The sequence below is a fragment of the Dama dama genome, chromosome 6 (assembly GCF_033118175.1).
Source record: "Dama dama isolate Ldn47 chromosome 6, ASM3311817v1, whole genome shotgun sequence".
Taxonomy (NCBI): domain Eukaryota; kingdom Metazoa; phylum Chordata; class Mammalia; order Artiodactyla; family Cervidae; genus Dama; species Dama dama.
In genome coordinates, this window is record NC_083686.1 from 28,882,772 (window position 1) to 28,907,285 (window position 24,514).

At 39.8% G+C, this 24,514-nt stretch overlaps 1 protein-coding gene across 2 annotated transcripts in view; it reads right to left on the reverse strand.

The window, feature by feature from the left end:
• The window catches only part of NPFFR2 (neuropeptide FF receptor 2), an 83,574-nt gene extending 70,860 nt beyond the window's left edge, over positions 1-12,714 (reverse strand). The window contains exon 1 of one of the 2 annotated variants that reach the window (XM_061145222.1): positions 12,583-12,714. The gene's annotated coding sequence lies outside the window, so the exon portion shown is untranslated. The remainder of the gene's footprint in view (positions 1-12,582) is intronic. The other variant, XM_061145224.1, reaches the window with a different exon arrangement.
• Positions 12,715-24,514: the final 11,800 nt, after the last annotated feature.

Consider the following 24,514-nt stretch of genomic DNA (forward strand, 5'->3'; position numbering starts at 1 on the left):
CAGTGAGATTATACATGTCTCCTTATGTACATATATCAAGCATGTCCATTTTTAATTTTACCAAATATGATGGCTTCCCTGCTGGCTCATATGGTAAAGGGTGTGCCTGGAATGCAGGAGACCCGGGTTTGATCACTGGGTCAGGAAGATCCTCTGGAGAAGGAAATGGCAACCCACTCTAGTATTCTTGCCTGGAGAATTCTATGGACAGATGAGCCTGGCAGGCTATAGTCCATACAGTCCACGGGGTTGCAAAGAGTCAGACATGACTGAGCAACTAACACTTTCCCTTTCATCACTTTCCAAAGTGATCAAACTAAATAAGAGTTTCCATTGCTCTAGTGCTTGGCTCTGATAGCCTTCCTAAATTTTTTCAATCTGATGATTGCAAAAGATACTCTGTATTCATTTTTTTCTAGTTTGATCTAAAATTTTTATAATTTTATTAGTCACCCAAATTTAGCCTCCACTTAATACTGGTTCAGGTTACATATAAATATAGCACTGGGTCTCCCTCAATACTTCAGAATGAAAACATTTTTTCCTCTAAAATTCAGAATAATGCTTTAAAGAAATACAAACCAAAGAGCTCAAGAGGAAATCAGCAGTGTAATATTCCATATAGTTCAATCTCTCTTTAAGCCTGAGTTCAAATGTCTCCATGCTAATTTTTTAAAATTTTTTCCTGGCTTGATAAGATATAGCATTATGTAAATCTTAAAAATTCATTGTGCATATATATATTGCAAAATGATTACCACATTAGGGTTAGTTACCTCACATAATTATCATTTTTCTTGGTGGTGAGAACAGTTAAGATTTACTCTCTTAAAACTTTTAAGTATATAAAACAATATTGTTAACTATAGTCATGGTGGAGAATTCTGATAAGGCGTGGTCCACTGGAGAAGGGAATGACAAACCACTTCAGTATTCTTGCCTTGAGAACCCCATGAACAGAATGAAAAGGCAAAAATGATATGACACTGTAAGATGAGACCCGGGTCAGCAGGTGTCCAATATGTACTGGGGAAGAGAGGAGACATAGCTCTAGAATGAATGAAGAGGCTAGGCCAAAGCAGAAACAGTGCTCAGTTGTGAATGTGTCTGGTGGTGAAAGTAAACTCCGATGCTGTAAAGAACAATACTGCATAGGAACCTGGAATGTTAGGGTTCGGGGAATGTGGGAACGGGCAAATTTAATTCAGATGACCATTATTATATCTACTACTGTGGGCAAGTATCCCTTAGAAACAATGGAGTAACCCTCATAGTCAACAAAATATTCCTAAATGTAGTACTTAGGAGCAATCTCAAAAATGACTAAATGAACTCAGTTTTCAAGGCAAACCATTCAACATCACAGTAATCCAAGTCTATTTCCCCAATACTAATGCTAAAGAAGATGAAGTTGAATGGTTCTGTGAGACGTATAAGACCTTCTAAAACTAACACCAAAAAAAAGAGGTCCTTTCATCATAGGGGATTGGAATGCAAAAGTAGGAAGTCAAGAGATACCTGGAGTAACAGGCAAGTTGGCCTTGGAGTACAAAATGTAGCAGGGCAAAGGCTAACAGAGTTTTGTAAAGAGAACAGCAAATACCCTTTCCCAACAACACAAGCGGTGACTGTACATGTGGACATCACCAGATGGTCAACACCGAAATCAGATTGATTATATTTTTTGCAGCCAAAGATGGAGCAAATACATGGAGCTATACATTCATTACAAACAAGACCTGGAGCTGACTGTGGCTCAGATCATAAGCTCCTTATGGCAAAATTCAGGCTTAAATTGAAGAAAGTAAGGAAAACCACTAGATCATTCAGGTATGACCTAAATCAAATCCCTTATGATTATACATTAGGGGTGATGAATAGATTCAAGGGATTAGATATGGTATACACGGTTCCTGAAGAACTATGGATAGAGGTTCATAGCATTGTATAGGAGGCAGTGACCAAAACCATCCCCAAGGAAAAAATGCAAAGAGGCAAAGTGGTTTTATGAGGAGGCCTTACAAATAGTTGAGAAAAGAAGCAAAAGGCAAAGGAGAAAGGGAAAGATACACCCAACTGAATACAGTTCTAGAGAAAGACAAGGAGAGAAAAGAAAGCCTGCTTAAGTGAATAATACAATGAAATAGAGAAAAACAACAGAATGGGAAAGACAATAGATCTCATCAAGAAAATTGGAAATACCAAGTGAATATTTCATGCAAAGATGGGCACTATAAAGGACAGAAATGGCATGGACCTAACAGAAGTAGAAGATATAAGAAGAGGTGGCAAGAATACACAGAAGAACTATACAAAAAAGACCTTCATGACCCAGATAACCATGATGGTGTGGTTACTCACCTAGAGCCAGACAGCCTAGAGGGCTAAGTCAAGTGGGTGTTAGGAAGCATCACTATGAACAAAGCTAGTGGAGGTGACAGAATTTCAGTTGAGCTATTTCAAATCCTAAAATAAGATGTTTTTAAAGTGCTGCACTCAATATGCCAGCAAATTTGGAAAACTCAGCAGTGGGCACAGGACTGGAAAAGGTCAGTTTTCATTCCAATCCCAAAGAAAAGCAATGCCAAAGTATGTTTAAACTATTGCAAAATTGCACTCATTTCACATGCCAGAAAAGTAATGCTCAAAATTCTCCAAATGAAGCTTCAATAGTGCATGAACTGAGAATTTCCAGATGTTCAAGCTGGATTTAGAAAGGGCAGAGGAACCAGAGATCAAATTGCCAGCATCTGTTGGATCATCGAAAAAGCAAGAGAGTTTCAGAAAAACATCTGTTTCTGCTTCATTAACAGCCATTGACTGTGTGGATCACAGCAAACTGTTAAATTGTTCAAGAGATGGAAATACCAGACCACCTTACCTGCCCCCTGAGAAATCTGTATGCAGGTCAAGAAGCAACAGTTAGAACTGGACATGGAACAACAGACTGGTTCCAAGTTGGGAAAGGAGCATGTCAAGGCTATATTTGTCACCCTGCTTATTTAATTTCTATGCAGAGTACATCATGAGAAATGCTGGACTGGATGAAGCACAAGCTGGAATCAAGATTTCCAGGAGAAATATCAATAACCTCAGATATGCAGATGACATCACCCTTATGGCAGAAAGTGAAGAAGAACTAAAAAGCCTCTTGATGAAAGTGAAAGAGAGTAAAGAAGCTGACTTAAAACTCAACATTCAAAAACCCAAGATCATGGCATCTGGTCCCATCACTCATGGCAAATAGATGGGGATACAGTGGAAACAGTGAGAGACTAGTTTTTTGGGCTCCAAAATCACTGCAGATGGTGACTTCAGCCATGAAATTAAAAGATGCTTGCTCCTTGGAAGAGAAGCTATGACAAACCTAGACAGAATATTAAAAAGCAGAGACATGACTTTGCCGACAAAGCTCTGTCTAGTCAAAGCTACGGTTTTTCCAGTAGTCATGTATGGATGTGAGAGTTGGACCATAAAGAAGGCTGAGTGCTGAAGAATTGTTGCTTTTGAACTGTGGTGTTGGAGAAGATTCTTGAATGTCCCTTGGACTGCAAGGAGATCAAACCAGTCAATCCTAAAGGAAATCAGTCCTGAATATTCATTGGAAGAACTGATGCTGAAACTGAAGCTCTAATACTTCAGCCACCTGATGCAAAGAACTGACTCATTGGAAAAGATCTGACTGGGAAAAACCCTGATTCTTGGAAGGATTGAAGGCAGGACTAGAAAGGAAAAACAGAGGATGAGATGGTTGGATGGCATCACCGACTCGATGGACATGAGTTTGAGCAAGCTTTCAGAGTTGGTGATGGACGGGGAAGCCTGGCATGCTGCAGTCCATGGGGTTGCAAAGAGTCAGACATGACTGAGTGACTGAACTGAACAGTTGCAATGAAGGGCTTTTCAGGAAGTATTAATGAATAAGAAAAATTATACAATTTTGAAAACTGGAAATAAAAAGATTGTGCATGTGTATATACACAAGCATGTGTTCATATGTATACATGTGAATGGTTATAAAAAGCATAGGAAAACCTAGAATAATAGAACTCAATTGCCAACATGGGTTACCTGTGATTCAGTAACAGAGGAGAAAAAAGTGGACAGAGGCAATTAAAAAAGGAAACTGAAGAATTAAGAATTTAGTAGCCACAGAATATAATTTGGGCACTTATACAAAATTACATATGCATAAATTTTTAAAATAAAATATTTTAAAGATGGAAATTATAATATGCTAATGAAATAATAGAATGGGTGGATTTAACATTACTTAAAAGTAAATGTTGTAGTATTTTGTACCATATTTTAGTCTTTCTTAGTGCTTAGGCCCAGATTATTTTTAAAAATCCACATACACAGATACCATGGAACCCACATATATTAAAATAGTGCAGTCAGTGGTAACTAAGTGGCTTTTTCAAAACTTTTTCTGCCACATGAAATGAAAAAATATGTACAGATTGACCTTTTAGTTAAGCTAGGATAAGTAGAAAGGAGGATAAAAAAGCACAAAGGAAGAATGGGATTTAAAGGCTGAAGTTTTAGCATCTTGATTGGACATGCAAAAGGAAGCAGGAGAATCTGATGGGTTAATGGAAATGAAATTTTCACTAGGCAAATATTTGCTGAGTTTCTACTATGCGCCACATTGTTCTAGACACCGAAGCCAGGAGTTAATGTAAAAGCATCAAGTTGATCTCTTGTGGAGTTTACATTCTCCTTAGGGAAAGGAAGCTCAGAAGCAAGTGACCACAGACTAGAGGCAGTCTCAAGTAGCACAGAGGTGGTCTTAGTAGCTCAGGCACAGACCATAGGACACTGTGAGAAGTAGCCGCCTTAGGAGCACATGGACCTGATTCCTGCCTGGCAACTCTGACGTTTGAGATTCCCAGGTAGGGAGAAGGCAAGTCCAAAAGCTGTAAGGAGGTCTGAGCTTGGAATGTTCCAGGCAATGGAACATGAGGACAAGGAGAATGAGTGTTAAGCATGGACTCAGAATTCGTCAGGCTTGCAGACTGTAGAAACTTTGAGGGCCTGCTTCTGTAGAAAAACTTGAATTAGAAGAAGTTCCTAAAACCTGGATAATCAAAATATCATGAAATGCATGCTCATGATGGGGTACTTGGGCAAGCTGCACATGATCTTCAGTGAACCCCCAGGGCTGCTAGTTGCAGGAGAAGTGTAAACAGTGCTCTGGGTCAGAAATCACTCAAGGTAGCTTTTCAAGGTGAAAGAAGTGGTGACAAAGAGAATGAATCTCCTCAAAGAAGCAGGATTCTAGCCAAACACTTTCAAGACTGAAGGAGCACTGTGATATTAATGACATCAGCAGCCATCCAAGGACAAAAAGACTTTGCAAACCTGTTGAAGATGAGGAATTCCAGAAAGGCCACCAGAGGATATGAGTAAAGGACCAAGGAAGCAAGAGGCTATAAACTCTACTAGAAAGTGCCTGTTAACCATGTAATACACTCTGCTTTTAAGGGTAGGAAGCTGTGTCCCTAGCGAGCCCACCTTCACTTTAGTACCACTGTGTAAGCTTGCAGGGACAGGGATGAAATGGAAAAGGAAAAGTTAGAAAATTTAGGTTATTTCAGTTCAATTCAGTTTATTCGAGTCTTTGAGAAAAGCCGTTAAATAAGATACCCTACTTTAAAGGAAAGTAGGAGGGTTCAGGTGACACCTCTCTCAGTTTTGCAAGGAGACAGGATGTTTGAGATGATGCTCTGTGAAAAAGGAAGTAGTTTGCAAAACTTACAGATCCCTGCTGTTTTCTTCCCGGAAGAACAGGAGAATCTTAAAAGTCATGAGCAACTTCTTGATGTGAAATTTCCCCTTATTGAGTTTTATGTTCACAGGAAGTAAACTAATATAGACAACTATTTGATTTAGCTGGAGTTCTAGGGAGAATGGATTCACAAAATGTTTATCCCCTTGCTCTGTTTTCTTTAAATATCCCTTTTCCCGGATAATACTTGAGTTTCTTCTATCTGTGTCTGCAAACAGCAATGTGGGTTGAGACCCATTATTTTCACTTAAGAGCAACCATGTAGATTCTTTTCACTTCTAAGTGATATAAAAAATACAAATACTCAGAGCCAGCTCCAGATCAATTGATGTCCAGTGGTGGGACTTAGGTACAAGCATTTGAAAAAGTTTCAGAAGTAATGAATGTTTCCTATTTTGGTTTATAAGAAACTTCATCAAGCCTGTAATATTTATTTCTTCCTAAGAATGCAGCTTTGTTTGTTTAGAAAGCCTTGGCATATGCAGAAATAAGTACTTTGATTGTAAGGTGCTATTACTATATACTATTTAAGCTCATGTACTTGAAGGCTGCATGAATTCGTTATCCCGATTCCTCAGTCTAGCCAGTATGTTTACTTTGGGCAAAATCATTTCCAAGCCTCTGTTTCCTTATCGACAAAACTCACTGAAGATTAGCTCTCACTATCTCATTTGGCTTTCAGAAACTGTTTTCCAAAACAAGCAGAACTAAAATATTCTCATATGCTTGGTAGACCCTTCAGAGTTCTGAAAATGAAGGTCAATTGAGATTCCTGGGAGAGACTCGAAAAAGATGCATTAGTTCCAGCAGAAGATGTCTTAGTCTCTCAGTGCCTCAGTGGAACCCAGATTTTATGCAGACACTTAAATGAAGCCTTTCAACAGCCCCAAAAGAAAATGAAGTAAGAAATATTGGTAGTATTTAGACATGTTAAATTTTCAGTGGCAACAAAGTTAAGAGAGAACCAATTTCTTGGCATTGCAGGTGTTATTTTGTTTGTAGTTTCTTTCTTTCTTTAAATTACTGCAGTGGAGTGATTGGGGTTCTGCAGCTGTTATGATTCCCCTGATATAATGTGTCTGGTGTGTTAAACTGGAACAGAACTACACCCAGCTTGACAGAGAACTGGAATAGGGCCTGTCTAAAAAAGATGCCCTTTTCATTATAGGGGATTGGAATGCAAAATTAGGTAGTCAGGAAACACCTGGAGTAACAGGCAGATTTGGCCTTGGAGTACAGAATGAAGGAGGGCAAAGGCTAATAGAGTTCTGCCAAGAGAACGCACTGGTCATAGCAAACACCCTCTTCCAACAGCAAGAGAGAAAACTCTACACATGGACATCACCAGACGGTCAACACTGAAATCAGATTGATTATATTCTTTGTAGCCAAAGATGGAGAAGCTCTATACAGTCAGCAAAAACAAGACCGGGAGGTAACTGTGGCTCAGATCATGAACTCCTTATTGCCAAATTCAGACTAAAATTGAAGAAAATAGGGAAAACCACTAGACCATTCAGGTATGACCTAAATCAAATCCCTTATGATTATACAGTGGAAGTGAGAAATAGATTTAAGAGACTAGATCTGATAGATAGGGTGCCTGATGAATTATGGACGGAGATTTGTGACACTGTACAGGAGACAGGGATCAAGACCATCCTCAAGAAAAAGAAATGCAAAAAAGCAAAATGGCTCTCTGAGGAGGCCTTACAAATAGCTGTGAAAAGAAGAGAAGCAAAAAGCAGAGGAGAAAAGGAAAGATATTCCCATTTGAATGCAGAGGTCCAAAGAATAGCAAGGAGAGAGAAGAAACCCTTCCTCAGCGATCAGTGCAAAGAAATAGAGGAAAACAACAGAATGGGAAAGACTAGAGATCTCTTCAAGAAAATTAGAGATACCAACGGAACATTTCATGCAAAGATGGGCTCAATAAAGGACAGAAATGGTATGGACCTAACAGAAGCAGAAGATATTAAGAAGAGGTGGGAAGAATACACAGAAGAACTGTACAAAAAAGATGTTCACGACCCAGATAATCACGATGTTGTGATCACTCACCTACAGCCAGACATCCTGGAATGTGAAGTCAAGTGGGCCTTAGAAAGCATCACTATGAACAAAGCTAGTGGATGTGATGGAATTCCAGTTGAGCTATTTCAAATCCTGAAAGATGATGCTGTGAAAGTGCTACACTCAATATGCCAGCAAATTTGGAAAACTCAGCAGTGGCCAGAGGACTGGAAAAGGTCAGGTTTCATTCCAATCCCAAAGAAAGGCAATACCAAAGAATGCTCAAACTACCGCACAATTGCATTCATCTCACACGCTAGTAAAGTAATGCTCAAAAATGCTCCAAGCCAGGCTTCAGCAATATGTGAACCGTGAACTTCCATATGTTCAAGCTGGTTTTAGAAAAGGCAGAGGAACCAGAGATCAAATTGCCAACATCCGCTGGATCATCGAAAAAGCAAGAGAGTTCCAGAAAAACACCTATTTCTGCTTTATTTACTATGGCAAAGCCTTTGACTGTGTGGATTACACACAGTGGATCTGTGGATCCAATGTGATCCATTGTGGATCACAATAGACTGTGGAAAATTCTGAAAAAGATGGGAATACCAGACCACCTGACCTGTCTCTTGACAAACCTGTATGCAGGTCAGGAAGCAACAGTTAGAACTGGACATGGAACAACAGACTGGTTCCAAATAAGAAAAGGAGTCCGTCAAGGCTGTATATTGTCACCCTGCTTATTTAACTTATATGCAGAGTACCTCATGAGAAACACTGGGCTGGAAGAAGCAGAAGCTGGAGTCAAGATTGCCGGGAGAAATATCAATAACCTCAGATATTCTGGTGACACCACCCTTATGGCAGAAAGTGAAAATGAACTAGAAAGCCTCGTGATGAAAGTGAAGGAGGAGAGTGAAAAAGTTGGCTTAAAGCTCAACATTCAGAAAACTAAGATCATTGCATTTCGTCCCATCACTTCATGGCAAATAGATGGGGAAACAGTGGAAACAGTGGCTGACTTTATTTTTGGGGGCTCCAAAATCACTGCAGATGGTGACTGCAGCCATGAAATTAAAAGACGCTTACTCCTTGGAAGGAAAGTTATGACCAACCTAGATAGCATATTTAAAACAGAGACATTACTTTGCCAACAAAGGTCAATCTAGTCAAGGCTATAGTTTTCAAGTAGTCATGTATGGATGTGAGAGTTGGACGGTGAAGAAAGCTGAGCGCCAAAGGATTGATGCTTTTGAACTGTGGTGTTGGAGAAGATTCTTGAGAGTCCCTTGGACTGTAAGGAGATCCAACCAGTCCATCCTAAAGGAAATCAGTCCTGGGTGTTCATTGGAAGGACTGATGCTGAGGCTGAAACTCCAATACTTTGGCCACCTCATGCGAAGAGTTGACTCATTGGAAAAGACCCTGATGCTGGGAGGGATTGGGAGCAGGAGGAGAAGGGGACGACAGAGGACGAGATGGTTGGATGGCATCACCAACCCGATGGACATGGGTTTGAGTAAACTCTGGGAGTTGATGATGGACAGGGAGGCCTGACGTGCTGCAATTCATGGGACCGCAAAGAGTCGGACACGACTGAGCGACTGAACTGAACTGAAGTCTCAGTCTGTGTGGCATGGAGATGGATTTTTGTGCTGTCCTGACTCATTTTGAATTTTTGTGTGTGAGGGGAGAGTTGGTGAAATATCAAAGAGGCATTCTCGCCATGCTTGAGGCTCTGATCATCCTGTGTCCTGATCCCTGATACACACTGGAGAAGCTGCACTGGTAGGGCTTCCCCGGTGGCTAATGCAGGAGACATAAGAGACACGGGTTTGATCCCTGGGTCAGGAAGATCCCCCGGAGAAGGAAATGGCAACCCACTCCCGTATTCTTGCTTGTAAAATCCCATGGACAGAGGAGCCTGACAGGCTCCAGCCCATAGGGTCGCAAAGAGTCAGACATGACTGAAGCAACTTAGCACGCAGGCATGGACGGTAACAGCCACTTGAACACGTGGAAGGAATTTCTCTGCACTTGTCTCATCTGCTCCCCTCTGCAGAGAAGGAGAACTTTCGATCTGTCAGAGATGGGTGTCCTAAAGAACATCGCTGTGCCAGAGGCTGCATCCAGCAGAGTCACCTATACCACTCCATTCATTCCTTCTAATCGCCCAGTTGAGACAGATAGTGATTTTACAGAATTTTCAGGCCTTGCCTTAAGGGTGGCTGCTTTCAAGTAGCAAAACAAGGGTATCTACGCCTTCTCACCCTGGATCGTCTGCCCTCTTATCATAGCAACAGGAAAACCCAGAGGGGTGAAAAGATTTTAGAAAGCATATTCTAACTTATCCATTTATATTTGAGAAATTTAGACTCAAGTTAAATGATTTGCCTCAGGCGCAGAGCCAACTGAGAAACCTGACTGGGAAAAGAACTTTCTCTCTTCATTTTTGTAACTCTGGTATCTCAGAATTCCACAAGGTGCTTAAAGGACAAAACACTCATTCAAAACAGCTGTTTGTTGTGGTGACCATTGTAACTCATTGTTGGGGCAATATCTTTCCATCTGCCTTTGGTTCAATAGAGTAAGGGACCTTCTAGACCCCAAATGTTCAGTTTCAAGGCAATTGGAAAATTCAGTTAAGAGCCAGTTGATCCCCCAGAGCTAGAACTTAAAACTAAAGGTAATTAGGAAAGAAAGAAAAATCAGCTGTCAACAGCAGGCTAATTGCAGGCATAAAATTCATGTGTTTAAGAGAACTTCTTGGTAAGATTAATATAAGACTATATAGATCTATTTTAGGAACATATTTCTTTTAATATGTACAACAGTTTTAAAGTGTTCACTTAAAATAACTTCCCCTCTCCAGTATAAGGAAAGTAACATTTTACAAAATGATTATTTTTTAATATATGATGCTTTGAGGAACAGTTATTCTTACGTCTGTATTACAGCTGGAGATCCAGTTTAGGGCACTACAGTGAAAGCATTCATGAATATTTATCAGAGAGGCATTTTCATGAATTTTTTTTATCAACAGTCACACACACAGATAAATAATAATAAACAATAAATAATTTTTGAAGGAGCAAATCATTCACTGGTTAATAGTAAATTTATATCTATACATTCTACAGCCTTTGAATCTGTAAAAAAAGAATACTGGTGTGCTTAAAAGGAGCTATAAAAGGCTTAAAAGAATCATAAAAATAAAACAACAAATTTCTAATACAGACTTTTAAATACTTCGTAATGCATTCATAAAATGCTCAGGAATAAAAATGTCAGATAAAATAGACAGATAGATGATAGACTAAGAAAAAAATGTTTGAGAGTCAAACTTTCCTGAAGATGCCTATGGACATCAAGAAAAATGGCTATTAGGAAGATCTTTTTGGGTGATATGGATTTTAGAAAAATATTTATGTTAATAAAAAAGCAGAAGATAACATATGAATAACATATTAATGCATCATCAAGCAATATTGAAATTACATTTTAGGTTATTATAATAACTACTTTTTAATGATGATAATGCAGGATACAGTGAAGCTCTGTTCTCTTAAATGATAGCAGCTTTTAACAGATGAAAGATGCTAACCAAACTCTGCATACAGTTGCCACTCAACTCTCTGTTCATGGTAATGGTTTTATCTTGAGCATTTCACTGCAGTTTTGCAAATTCAATCATAACTTAAAATATTAAGATTATTTTACACAAGCTATTTTGGTTTACATAATTAGGGTTGAAGCTGGAAACAGAAATGTGTCCACACATTACAAACCAGAATTTGCCCATCATTGGTCATTATCAGTTGAAAATGATTTATGGATGTATAATGGAAAGAGAAATTTAGACATATGGTTAAAATAACTTTTAATACTTTGATCAGAAAAGAAATCTATCATATTCTTACAACTTATGCCATCTTAGATTTGACTCTTTAAATAATTTTTTGAAAAATCTACAATCTAGCTGAGGGCAAAAGAAGGGATAAGCAAATGCATCTTTGTTTCTTAGTTTACAGTTCTGCCTTAAAAAAAAAAAAAGATAACCCAGAGCAGAGAACACTCCTGTTTTTCCACACCAGATGCTATCTTTGACCAAGAGCTGAACCTCTGGCAAATGCCTGGAGTTTTGGTAAAAGACAGGCTAAACTTGGCATTGTCTGGAAACCCTTTCTCCTGAGAAAGAGCTGAAAATAATCTCTCCAAGTGCCTTCACTGAGGGCTCTGTGCTGGACCTGGGTAAAAAAACCACATTGTTTAGCCTTTCTGGCAAATAAAAGCATACAAGATGCAGCCTCACTCAAATAACCAAAGATCATTGCTCAAATCATCATAAATGTAGACAGAAGTTTAGAAAACTCACTATATCAGGCATGGACTTCAAGAAGACTCAACAGGAAAGTTCTATAAAAAAAGGGAGGGGTGGGGTTGCTATGGAGGGGTTTTTGGAGAACTTTAAGGTTATAAAAGTGGCTCCCTCCTCCCCGTTCCTAGCTCCATCCCAGCGCTAGGAGCCTGGGAAAGGGCATCAGTGGTCTGGACAGCCTGGGCACAGAAGCCCCAAAAAGTCACGCTGGTGACCAAAGGGTCGCCTTCCTGGACTGTGAGTCCACAGACACTGCCCCGTGGGATTAGGAAGGGATTTGGGAAAAGTGGAAAGAATAAAGTCGCAAAATCCAAGATAACACTCCCCAATCGCTAATGCGAATCATCCAAGCCAGCCGCGGGCACTGGGGTCCCCAGCCCAGTCTGATCCGCGCCCCTACCTGCAGACCACGCCGGGGCAGAGCCCCAGCGGCGTCGAAGCGTCCTGGTTGGGTTTCAGCAACAGGTTCCGAGGATCCTGTCCCGGTTCCACCTGCCACCGCCTGGCGTCTCGGACCGCCGGCGCCTGCCTGCAGGCTGCACGCTTAGGGCTGTGCGCTCGCTCGCTGGCTCGCTCTCTGCCTCCTGGCCCCCCTCCGATGTAACGTCACTCTCCAGGGGGCAGCAGCCAACTGCTGGGAGCCCAAAGAAAGTATTCACATCCCGATAAAGGTGCATCCGGATACCTTCTTGTGAAATTCAGAATCCATGTGCAGTAAAAAGAAAGAAAGCATCACTATGACTAATACTGCGTCTTTGATTGCCTGGCTCCATACTTTGGGCAAGTGATTGAGCGTCCTTGTGTCTGGGATTTCATTGTAAACTACGGATGAGGCTGATAATAGTCACTGGGTAATCTGAGAACTGAATGAGTGTGTGCAAAATGCCTGGGGTGGTGCTTGGTACATAGTAAGCATTTGGTAAACCTCATCGTTGTAACATTCTCTTAGGAATAAAGAGTTACTTGCAGGCTGCATGCAGACTGCGATAACCCTCCCCTTCTCCAAAGTGGACCTGATCCGTGAGTTCTTGCAAAGACCTTTTTTTAGCTTGCAAGAAATCCTCTCTGGAATTGTGGAAATGTGAATTCATGCTGTAATTAGAAGGAGAAAGGAAGGAACCTGAGAGGAAAACTCAGTGATTCTAACAAGAAAAATGTGCTTTGTTAGAAGCTACTAATAGAGAAATCGTGCCTAATATGTAGCTAACTTAGGGGTTTGTACAATTATGAGAAAGGGATAAAGGTGATTTAGGAGAGTAACAGAGATGAGGGTCAGGTGTGGGGAAAGCCTGTGAAGGGTTTTGTTTGCATAAGTTATCAGATTGGACCTTCATAGCACAGCAAAGACAGCTATGGGAAACCACAACAGACTTGCTAAGTCATAGTGTACAATTATTTCCATTCCATACCAAGGCACAAAATTCAATGGCTTGTCCAATATCACAGAGGTTGTTTTCAAATGACATAGTAGGCTCCAGAAGCTGAAAATTCAGCTCTTTATTCCATATCTCTGCCTAAATCACTGCAGATTGTGAGATACAAGAAAAAGCTGCTTGGAGAAATCTTTTAAAATAGGATTCTCTGGTCTTGGATTAAGTTCAGACGTGTGTGTTTAAATCTGGATCCCATGTTCAGGATCCTGAAAGGGCTGTCTTTCCCAAAATTTTATCAAGTTCAGGGCAGAGATGCTAGTCACACGTTGTGAGTCTGTAACCACATTCAAAGGCATAGGAAATCTTAGGATAAAATACATTAAACAGATAAACAGATACTAACAGAAGGCAGGACTTAGAAGTAACAGTTCATCAAAATAAAGCTAAAAAGAGAAAGGCATTCTGTATCTAATCAGAAATTCTCAAATCAAAGTAAAAAAAACCAAATTATGACCCATCACTCCATATCATAGGGTTTCCCCCGTGGCTCAGTGGTAAAGAATCTGCCTGCCAATGCAGGAGACACAGTAGATGTGGGTTAGATCCCTGAGTCTAGAAGATCCCTTAGAAAAGGAAATGGCAACCCACTCCAGTATTTCTTTCCTGGAAAATTCCATGGACAGAAGAACCTGGTGGGTTACCTACTGTTCAGCAGGTTGCAAAGAGTCGGACACGACTAAGAAATTGAGCACACACACACTCCCGTATCATTCTACTTATCACCATTTGAAAAATAGATCATCAAAATGAATTAGGAATAATAGCAAAGCTTTTAATGAGACAGTGAGGTAATGTCTAGCTTGCAAGAATTCTATTACAAATTAAAAGACTTGTACAAATTAAAACTTGTCATGTAATAATCCTTAAATTATGAGTCACTTTCTGGATCTTATAAAACAGCACCCTGTAAAAACTACTGTCTTTATCCTCCTCCTCTCCTCCTCCCCCATTGACGATTTTAATGGAGAATTTAAGTGGACATTCTGACTCCAAAGTTCCCAGATGGGGCTGCAAGTTTGCATGTTTGAAAAGTTCCCAGGTGTTGCAGATGCTGCTGGTCCACAGACCACACTTCGAATGGCAAGGTGTTAGCGAAATTAGTAGTTAGCCAAGGTTACATATTTAATATGTGATAGAAACAGTGTCAGACCCCAAATCTACCTGAGCTCCATGATGTTGTGATTATCCATTATTCTGTGCTAACCCTACATAAGGAAAATTGAAATTCATTCACAGAGATAGAACATGAAGGTGGGAGAGGGGCTTTGAACAGAGTGATCATGAATGACTGGCTGTGCTTTGAGATGGAACGTGTCAAAACAATGTGGAGTTTAAGCACCAGGAGCAAACTGGCTCTTAAACTCTCTAGTTTCTTTACTTTTACAAAGGAAGAGTCAATCAAGGCAATTTCTAAATAAGAAACATTTGACCTTTTTTAGGGGTCACCACAGTGTGATGAATGCTTTGCTGAATACTATGGGATGATGATAAATCAAAGAATGATCTCATCAGACTTCTTTCTTGCTTAAGCTCTTATTTATATTGGACTGAATCTTAGAAAAGATATACAAAATAATTTCTAATTGCATGCTTGGTTTCTATTTCAGTGGACCTCATTCTTACACTTAAGCTACTGCCTTAAAAAAATCATTGTTTACCCAAACTCCAGTAACAGTTATGTGATAAGATTAAATCCACTGCTTCTGGAAAAATATATCACGATGTTATGATGAATGCTTAGGAAGTCAAAACCATAAGTGTTCTCGGAAAGCCAATATTTCAGAACTACAGAAAAAGGATTAGAGTGAGGAGTATTTTTTCACTCAATACATTGTTACATTTAAAATATTTGCATCTCTGAGTTTTTTAAGTACCCATAAATTTTGAGAATTTAGCTTAATCCTTTGCATGTAAGAGTGGATTTATGTTGTCAATTTAGAATAAAAAATGCCCTAATCATCTAAAATGACTTAATCTATTTATCAGTCTTCTGCAAGAAAGCAAGGTTTTCTTTAGGGTAAAGGCCGAAACAGGGCTTCCTAGGTGGATCGGTGGTAAAGAATGTGATTGCCAGTGCAGGAGATGGAAGAGATGAGGGTTCAATCCCTCGGTTGGGAAGATCCCTTGGAGAAAGAAATGGCAACCCACTCCAGTACTCTTGCCTAGAGAATCCCATGGACAGAGGAACCTGGCAGGCTACAGTCCATGTGGTTGCAGAGTTGGACTTGACTTAGCAACTACACAACAACAAACTAAGCAATTCCTTTGACAAATTTCCTGAAGTAGAAACCTGTGTAAATAGAGAAGTGGAAAAAACCAAGTAATTAATGGTGCTATCAGTTATCAATATGTTGCTATTTGTATGTATTTGATTTGATTGCAGTTGATTTGAGATAAATTTCTTGTAGTGCTAAAATGAGTAGGAAGAAAATAACCTCTATAAAAGAATCCTATCTTCAATAGCTTATTAATTACTCCTGGCATCTCTATGACGTGTAGTATGCATTGGGCTATCTATTACTTGAGATGATCTATGTCGTCTTCCTCCCATGGTTTGAGGACTATGGCTGGGTACCTGGGGTGGGGGATAGGCTAATGGGGGATTAATGGGTCCCTATGGTCTAAACCAACTGAGGAGAAGGAGCTTTGCCTTAACTAGTGTACAAAGTGAGAGCTCAGTTGAGAGTAGGCAGTAAGCAGGACCAATTATACGGGGAAGAGAGCGTGGGCAAGAAATTTTCTGTAGTCTTGGTGAGAGAACTCTGTTAAAGAAGAGGCAGAAAAACTGGAAAAGAAGGGATGGGGTAGAATACTTGACATAGGTACATGCTGCAGGAATTGGCCATTGAGGCCGAGGTGGCAACTGAGACTGTACTAGTTTTAGAATTTCCATGATTAAAGGTTGCTAATATCGGCTTCCCCAGTGGCTCAGATGGTAAAGAATCTGCCTGTAATGCAGGAGACCTGGGTTCGATCCCTGGATTGGTTAGATCCCCTGGAGAAGGGAATGGCAATCCACTCCAGTATTCTTGCCTGGAGAATTCCATGGACAGAGAAGCCTAGCAGGCTACAGTCTATGGGATCGCAAAGAGTCGGACACAACTGAGGGACTAACACACACACACACACACACACACACACACACACAGAGGATGCTAATACCATTAGTGTTAAACAGCGAAGTCTAAAGACAGATATGCACCCTGGAGAAAATACTGACTCAGTTTTAGACGCATTGAATTTCAAGTGTTTTCAGAAGAGCCAGAGGGTAATACCAAGTAAGCAGCTGAAATATGGAACTGGAGGCTGCCAGAGAGATTACATTTCTGATTTAGATTTGGAGAGTCATCCACATAGAAGTGATAGTTGAAGCTGTAGGTGTGAGTTGACTCAGCAAGTGAAAAACTGGAAAGTGAAGAAACTCGTGTAAAGAGTTTTAAGAGATGCCTAAAAGGTAGGGAAAGGAAGAGAGGCCTAAAAAATAAATGAGGAGAAATTAGGGAGGCATGAAAAGAGTGTGAAGTGTTTCATGACGATCAAAGCAGGAGTGGTTTCCAAAAGGAGGTACTACAAGCTTCAGTGCCCGGAGAAGTCAAGAGTCACTATTGGACATAGGTGACAAGGGGTAGGGGTAGGGGAGGTGTTGTGGGTCAGAGCTGGATGAAATGAGGCAAACATAGGTTGTGAGGGTCATGGACTTAAGTGATCAAATTCTTTTAGGTGAGAGGAGTAAGAGAGAAAGACTTTGTGTTTTACCAACAATCAATATCCTATGACCTAAAAAAAAAAAAAAAAAAAAAATCCTATGACCTAGGGCTAAGACTCTCACCTACATGCCTGCATCTCAACAACCATACCTGGGAAGTTCCCACTTCAACCTGTGGATGTGCATGTAGACTTATTCTTATCAAGTATTTCCAGTTTCCAAAATTATTTGCTAAGTCTTGGCCTATCTGATATATAAACCCATGCAAAAGATATCTACTATGTTATCTCAGGAAACTCAGTCTCTATTTCAGTAATACTATGTGTATTTCCAGCACATGTTTATGGGAAAAAAGACCAGTGATTGTGCAGGGCTTGGCAGATTTTTAAAAAATTGATAAATTTGTTCTTAACCAGTTGGCTTGTTATTTTATCCGAAAATTTTAGCACTATTTGAAGAAAAGAGGTTATGAGCACATTCTATCTTGATTTTAAACATCAATTGTGTGAACTAAGTATTTGTTTTGATATTTTGTTGCTTTTATCCCTGAATCTGCCAAAATGCCATAGCATAGAATCCCAATGAACATTTAACAAGGGGATAAGTAAATTTACAAAGATAACTGATTTTTTAAATGTATTTTTTAATTGGAGGAAAATTGCTTTAATTTTTATGTTGCTTTCTGCCATAGAACCACGTGAATCAGTCATAATTATATATGTATATTCCTTCCCACTTGAGCCTCCCTCCCCTGCCCCCATCTCCCGAGAGGTCATCATAGATTGCCAGGCTGGGCTCCCTGTGTTATATAGCAACTTCCCACTAGCTCTCTGTTTTACACAAGATAGTGTATATATGTCAATGTTGCTTTCTCAGTTCATCCCATGGTCTCCTTCCCCTGCTGTGTCCACAAGTCCGTTTTCTACATCTGAGTCTCCATTCCTTCTCTGCAAATAGGTTCATTAGTACCATTTTTTTTTTAGATTCCATATTTCTGAGTTAATATACAATATGTGTTTTTCTGTTCCTGGCTTACTTCACTCTGTGTAATAGGTTCTAGGTTCATCCACGTCACAGCAACTGACTCAAATTCATTCTTTTAAAGGCTGAGTAATATTCCATTGTATGTATGTACCACTTCTTTATGCATTCATCTATTGATGGACATCTAGGTTCTGACTGTTGTAAATAGTGCCGCAATGAACACTGGGGTACATGTGTCTTTTACAATTGTGGTTTGCTCAGGGTATATGCACAGTAGTGGGATTATTTTGTCATTTGTGGTTCAATTGCTAAGTCATGTCCACTCTTTGCAACCCCATGTACTGTAGCACACCTGGTTCCTCTGTCCTTCACTATCTCCCATAGTTTGCTCAAATTCATGTCCATCGAGTCAGTTATGCTATCTAACCATCTCATCCCCTGTCGCCCACTTCTCCTCCTGCCCTCAATATTTCCCTACATCAGGGTCTTTTCCAATGAGTTGGCTCTTCGCATCAGGTGGCCAAAGTTTTGGAGCTTCAGCAATTGTCCCTCCAAAGAGTATTCAGACTTGATTTCCTTTAGGATTGACGGGTTTGATCTCCTTGCAGTCCAAGGGACTCTTTCAAGACTCTTCTCTAGCACCACTATTCAAAAGAATCCATTGATCGATGTTCAGCCTTCTTTATGATCCAACTCTCACATCTGTACATGACTAATGGAAAAACAATAGCTTTGACCATATGGACCTTTGTCAGCAAAATGATATCTCTGCTTTTTCATATTCTGTCTAGTTTTTTCATCACTTTCTTTCCAGTGAGCAAACATCTTTTAGTTTCACGGCTACAGTCACTGTCTGCCGTGATTTTGGAGTCCAAGAAAATGAAATCTGTCACTGTTTTCACTTTTCCCCAATCTATTTACCATGAAATGATGGGACTGAGTGCTGTTATATTAGTTTTTTGAATGTTTAATTTCAAGCCAGCTTTTTCACTTTCCTCTTTCACCCTAATCAAGAAGCTCATTAGTTCCTTTTCACTTTCTGCCATTAGAGTGATATCATCTGCATATCTGAGGTTGTTGATATGTCTCCCAGCAAAGTTGATTTCAGCTTATGATTCATCCAGCTCAGTATTTTGCATGATGTACTTTGCATAGAAGTTATATAAGCAGAGTGACAATAAACAGCCTTGTCGTACTCCTTTCCCAATTTTGAACCAGTCCATTGTTCCACGTCAGGTTCTAACTGTTGCTTCTTGTCCCACATACAGGTTTCTCAGGAGACAGACAATGTGGTCTGGAAACCCCAACTCTTTAAGAATTTCCCACAGTTTGTTGTGATCCACACAATCAAGGGCTTTAGTATAGTCAATGAAGCAGAAGTAGATGCTTTTCTGGAACTCCTTTGCTTTCTCCATGATCCAATGAATGTTGGCAATTTGAAATTTGATTCCTCTGCCTTTTCTAAACCCAGCTTGTACATCTGGAAGTTCTCAGTTCATAAACTGCTGAAGTCTAGCTTGAAGGATTTTGAGCATAACCTTGCTAACATGTGAAATGAGCACAGTTGTATGGTAGTTTGAACATATTTGGCATTGTCCTTCTTTAGGATTGGAATGAAAACTGATCTTTTCCAGTCCTGTGACCACTGGTGAGTTTCCCAAATTTGCTGACCTATAGAGTGCAGCACTTTCACAGCGCCATCTTTTAGGATTTGAAATAGCCCAGCTGGAATTCCATCACCTCCACTAGCTTCATTCGTAATATTGCTTCCTAAGAACTATCCGACTTCACACTTCAGGATGTCCTGTTCTAGGTGAGTGACCGCATCATCTTGGTTATCTGAGTGGTTGAGACCTTTATTGTATAGTTCTTCTCTGTATTCTGGGCTTCCCTTGTGGCTCAGCTGGTAAAGAATCCCCCTGCAATGTGGGATTCGATCCCTGGGTTGGGAAGATGTCCTGGAGAACGGAATGGCTACCCACTCTAGGATTCTGGCCTGGAGAATTCCATGAACTGTATAGTCTGTGTGGTTGCAAAGAGTTGGACATAACTGAATGACTTTTACTTTCTGTGTATTCTAGCCACTTCTTAATCTCTTTGCTGGGTCATATGATAGATTGATTGCTAGTTTTTTTAAGGAATCTCTATACTGTTCTCCATAAAGGCTGTACCAGTATACATTCCCACCTACTGTGCAGGGGGTTCCCTTTTATCCTCTCCAGCATTCACTGTTTGTAGATTTTTTTGATGATGGCCATTCTGAATAATGTGAAGTGATATCTCATTTTAGTTTTGATATGCATTTCTCTAATAATAAATGATCTGGATCATCTTTTCATGTGTTTATTGGCCATCTTATGTCTTCTTTGGAGAGATGTTGCTTTAGGTCTTCTGCCCCCCCCCCTTTTTTTGGCTGTGTTGTTTGTTTTTCTGATATTGAACTGTATGAGCTGCTTATCCATTTTGAAGATTAATTTTTTGTCAGTTGCTTCATTTTCAATTATTTTCTCCCTTTCTGAGCGCTGCCTTTTCATCTTTTCTATAGTTTTTCTTGTTGTACAAAAGCTTTTAAGTTTAATTAGGTTCCATTTGCTTCTTTTTGTTTTTATTTCCTTTACTCAAGGTGGTGGGTCAGAGAGAATCTTGCATCGATTTATGTCAAAGAGTGTTCTGCCTATGTTTTCCTCTAAGAGATTTAGAGTTCCTGGCCTTACATTTAAGTCTGTAATCCATTTTGAGTTTATTTTTGTGTATGGTGTTAGGGAAGTATTCTAATTTCATTCTTTTACATGAAGCTGTCCAGTTTTCCCAGCACCACTTATTGAAGAGGCTGTCTTTTCTCCATTGTATATTCTTGCCTCCTTTGTCAAAGATAAGGTGTCCATACGTGCCTGGGTTTATCTCTGGGCTTTCTAAAAGATAGTTGATTTTTACTAGTCTTAAAATTTGCTTGAGAATATAACAGAAATCAGTAAGGTGATAACAGTCAAGCCAACAAACCGTCTTCTTGAACTGGCCAATATCATTCATTCAATAAGTATTTATTGCACATTTCAGTCACAAACAGTGTCCTTCCTCCAGGGCCCAGAAGCAGAAAAGTGCATAATTACATTCTTGTGATAGTTACTATAGTAGATGCGCTATTGGAGGATTTAACAAGATTTTCTAAATCTTCCTTCAGGAGTCTAGGCAAGAGCACCTGGGAGAGATGACCTTTTGGCTGTTTGTTATCAGAATATTTACCATGTCAAATAATATTCAACTGTGAGTAAGAAATTGTCAGGTAAACACTTATGTAGAAATAGGTTATTCCAAGAGCACTGAACCACATATTTGCAGGTGCAGAATTTCTTTTTTAAAAGACACAAAGTTAATATTTATTAAATGTAAATAAAGGCCAGGCATTTTGCAAAGTGCAAATATCTCATTTGCTTCTCACAACCAATAATTCTCTGTATTCCTTCTTTTGTAGCTGAGAATATTCAGTCCCAGAGAAATTAAATTGCTTTCTTAAAACCACACAGCTAACTACTGAATGGACAGGGTTTGAAATCAAGTCAGGTTGAACAGGTAGACCACATGCCTAATGACTAAGCTACCCAACACCTGAACCAGAATAACTGGAAGTAGTTCAGCAGAGCTGAAATCCAGTGTGTACATTAGGCAGTACAGAAGGAGATATCAGAAATATAGATTAGGGCAGATGGTAGAGAGCTGTGTGTGCTAAGGATTTGGGGATTTTTTTTCTCCTGATGGTAATAAGGTGCCACTGAGGATTTAAGCACAGCAGTGAGAGGATTGGATTGGTATTTTAGAACAATTGCTTCCTATAACATAGTGTGCAGTGGAGGGAGAGCAAGCATAAGGAATCACCCTGAGAGATGCTGACAATCAATAAGAACTTAACTAAAGAGGTAGTGGCCTAGATCGAGAGATGAATGGAAGACTATGTGAAGATTTGGGATGTAGTATCAATAGAACTTGAAGAGTCGTTTGATGTAAAGCGTGACTAAATAAAAAGCTTTGAAGATGTCTCAGATATTTCTGCTTTGGTTAATTGTGTGGTCCGGGGTGCTGTTAACCAAAATGAGAAACTCCACAAAAGGACCATGTTTCACCAGAAGAAAATAAGCTCTGTTATTATTATTACAGTACAGCTGAGTTACAGTGTTACATTGCTTTCAGGTGTACAACATAGTGATTTAATATTTTTGTATCCCATTTAAAGTTATTATAAAATATTGACTGTATTCTCTGTGCTGTAATAAACTGTCTTCCCTGGTGGCTCAGAGGTTAAAGCGTCTGCCTCCAATGTGGGAGATGCGGGTTCGATCCCTGGGTTGGGAAGATCCCCTGGAGAAGGAAATGGCAACCCACTCCAGTATTCTTGCCTGGAGAATCCCATGGTCGGAGAAGCCTGGTGGGCTACAGTCCATGGGGTCGCAAAGAGTCGGACACGACTGAGCGATGTCAGTTTCACTTTCACTGTCGGTGCTGTGCAATGGACCCTTATATATTACTTGTTTTACCATAGTAGTTTGTACCCCCTTAATCCTCTACCCCTGTCTTTCCCCTCCTCCTAACCATCTTCTCGCTGGTAACCACTAGTTTGATCAAATGAGCTGAGTTTTAAACATGCTGTTTAAAGTGAAAACAAAGTGAAAAACATTACCTAGACAGTTGGATACAATATGCTTTCTGATTTACCCCTACCTGTTTTCCCTTCCCATTTCCCATTGGCCTGCCTTTAACCTCATGCTCCAGCCATTTTGAGCTCCATACTGTGCTTCTCTGAACAAGCCGTGCTCTTTCAACGCTGAGTATTTGCAGAGGCTGCTCTATCTTCTTGGACTTCCCCTTAACAAGAATACCCCTCTCCTGTGTGCTTTAGTATTTCATACATACATCTCTTCAAATTTATCACATCTCATTGTTATTATGTCTGCTGCCTTCATTAAATGCAAAGCCCCAAATAAGTGAGTCTTAATTTAATCACTTTTGAATACCTAGCACTTAGAATTTTTATTGTCCTTTCAACCCACTCCAGTATTCTTGCCTGGAGAATCCCATGGACAGAGGAGCCTGGTGGGTCCATGGGTCGCCAAGAGTCAGACACAACTGAGCGACTTCACTTTCACTTTAGCAGGTGCTGAGCCTGTTGTTTGAGCTAATTAAAGCTTCAGTAAGCCAGGACTAGAGAGATGGATGGAAAGTCTTCAGCATGCTGTTTCTTTGGTAAAAGTAATATTTGTTATAAAAGCAATAAGAGCGTCATAGTTCAGGGAATCTTAGTTCCACTATTATTATCTTGGTGAATATTGGACATGTTACTTCTCTCTGCTGTTTGGTTTTCTTACCTATAAAACAGGGATAATAGTATTATCTACTCAGAGTGAAGTGAAGCCGCTAGTCATGTCTGACTCTTGGTGACCTTAGACTGCAGCCTGCCAGGCTCCACCATCCATGGGATTTTCCAGGCAAGAATACTGGAGTGGGTTGCCATTTCCTTCTCCAATCTACTCATAAGGTATTTTCTAACTTATTTTTTACAGTAGAATCTTGTTAGTTAAAATATAGCAGTGTGTATATGTCAATCCCAAACTCCCAGTCTATCCCTCTCCCACTGCCCTTTCCCCTTGGTCACAATAAGTTCATTCTCTGACTATGAGTCTTCCTGTTTTATAAATAAGTTTGCATCATTTTTTAGATTCCTCATGTAAATGATATCATATGATACATGTCTTTTTCTGTCTGACTTACTTCACTTAGTATGATAATTTCCAGTTTCATCCATGTTGCTGTAAATGTCATTATTCCATTCTTTTTAATGGCTGAGTAATATTCCATTGTATATGTGTACCATATCTTCTTTATCTATTAATCTGTCAATGAACATTTAAGTTTCTTTCATGTCTTGGCTATTGTAAACAGTGCTTCAACAAACACTGAAGTGCATGTATACTTTCAAACCATGTTTTTCTCTGGATACATGCCCAGCAGTGGAATTGTTGGATCATATGGTAGCTCTGCTTTCAGTTTTTAAAGAAAACTTCATTATCTTCTCCATAATGATTATACCATTTTACATTCTCACCAACAGTGTAGGAGGTTTCCCTTCTCTCTATACCCTCTAGACACTTGCTATCTGTAGACTTTCTGATGTCCACTCTGACTGGTGTGAAGTGATATCTCATTGTACTTTTGATTCG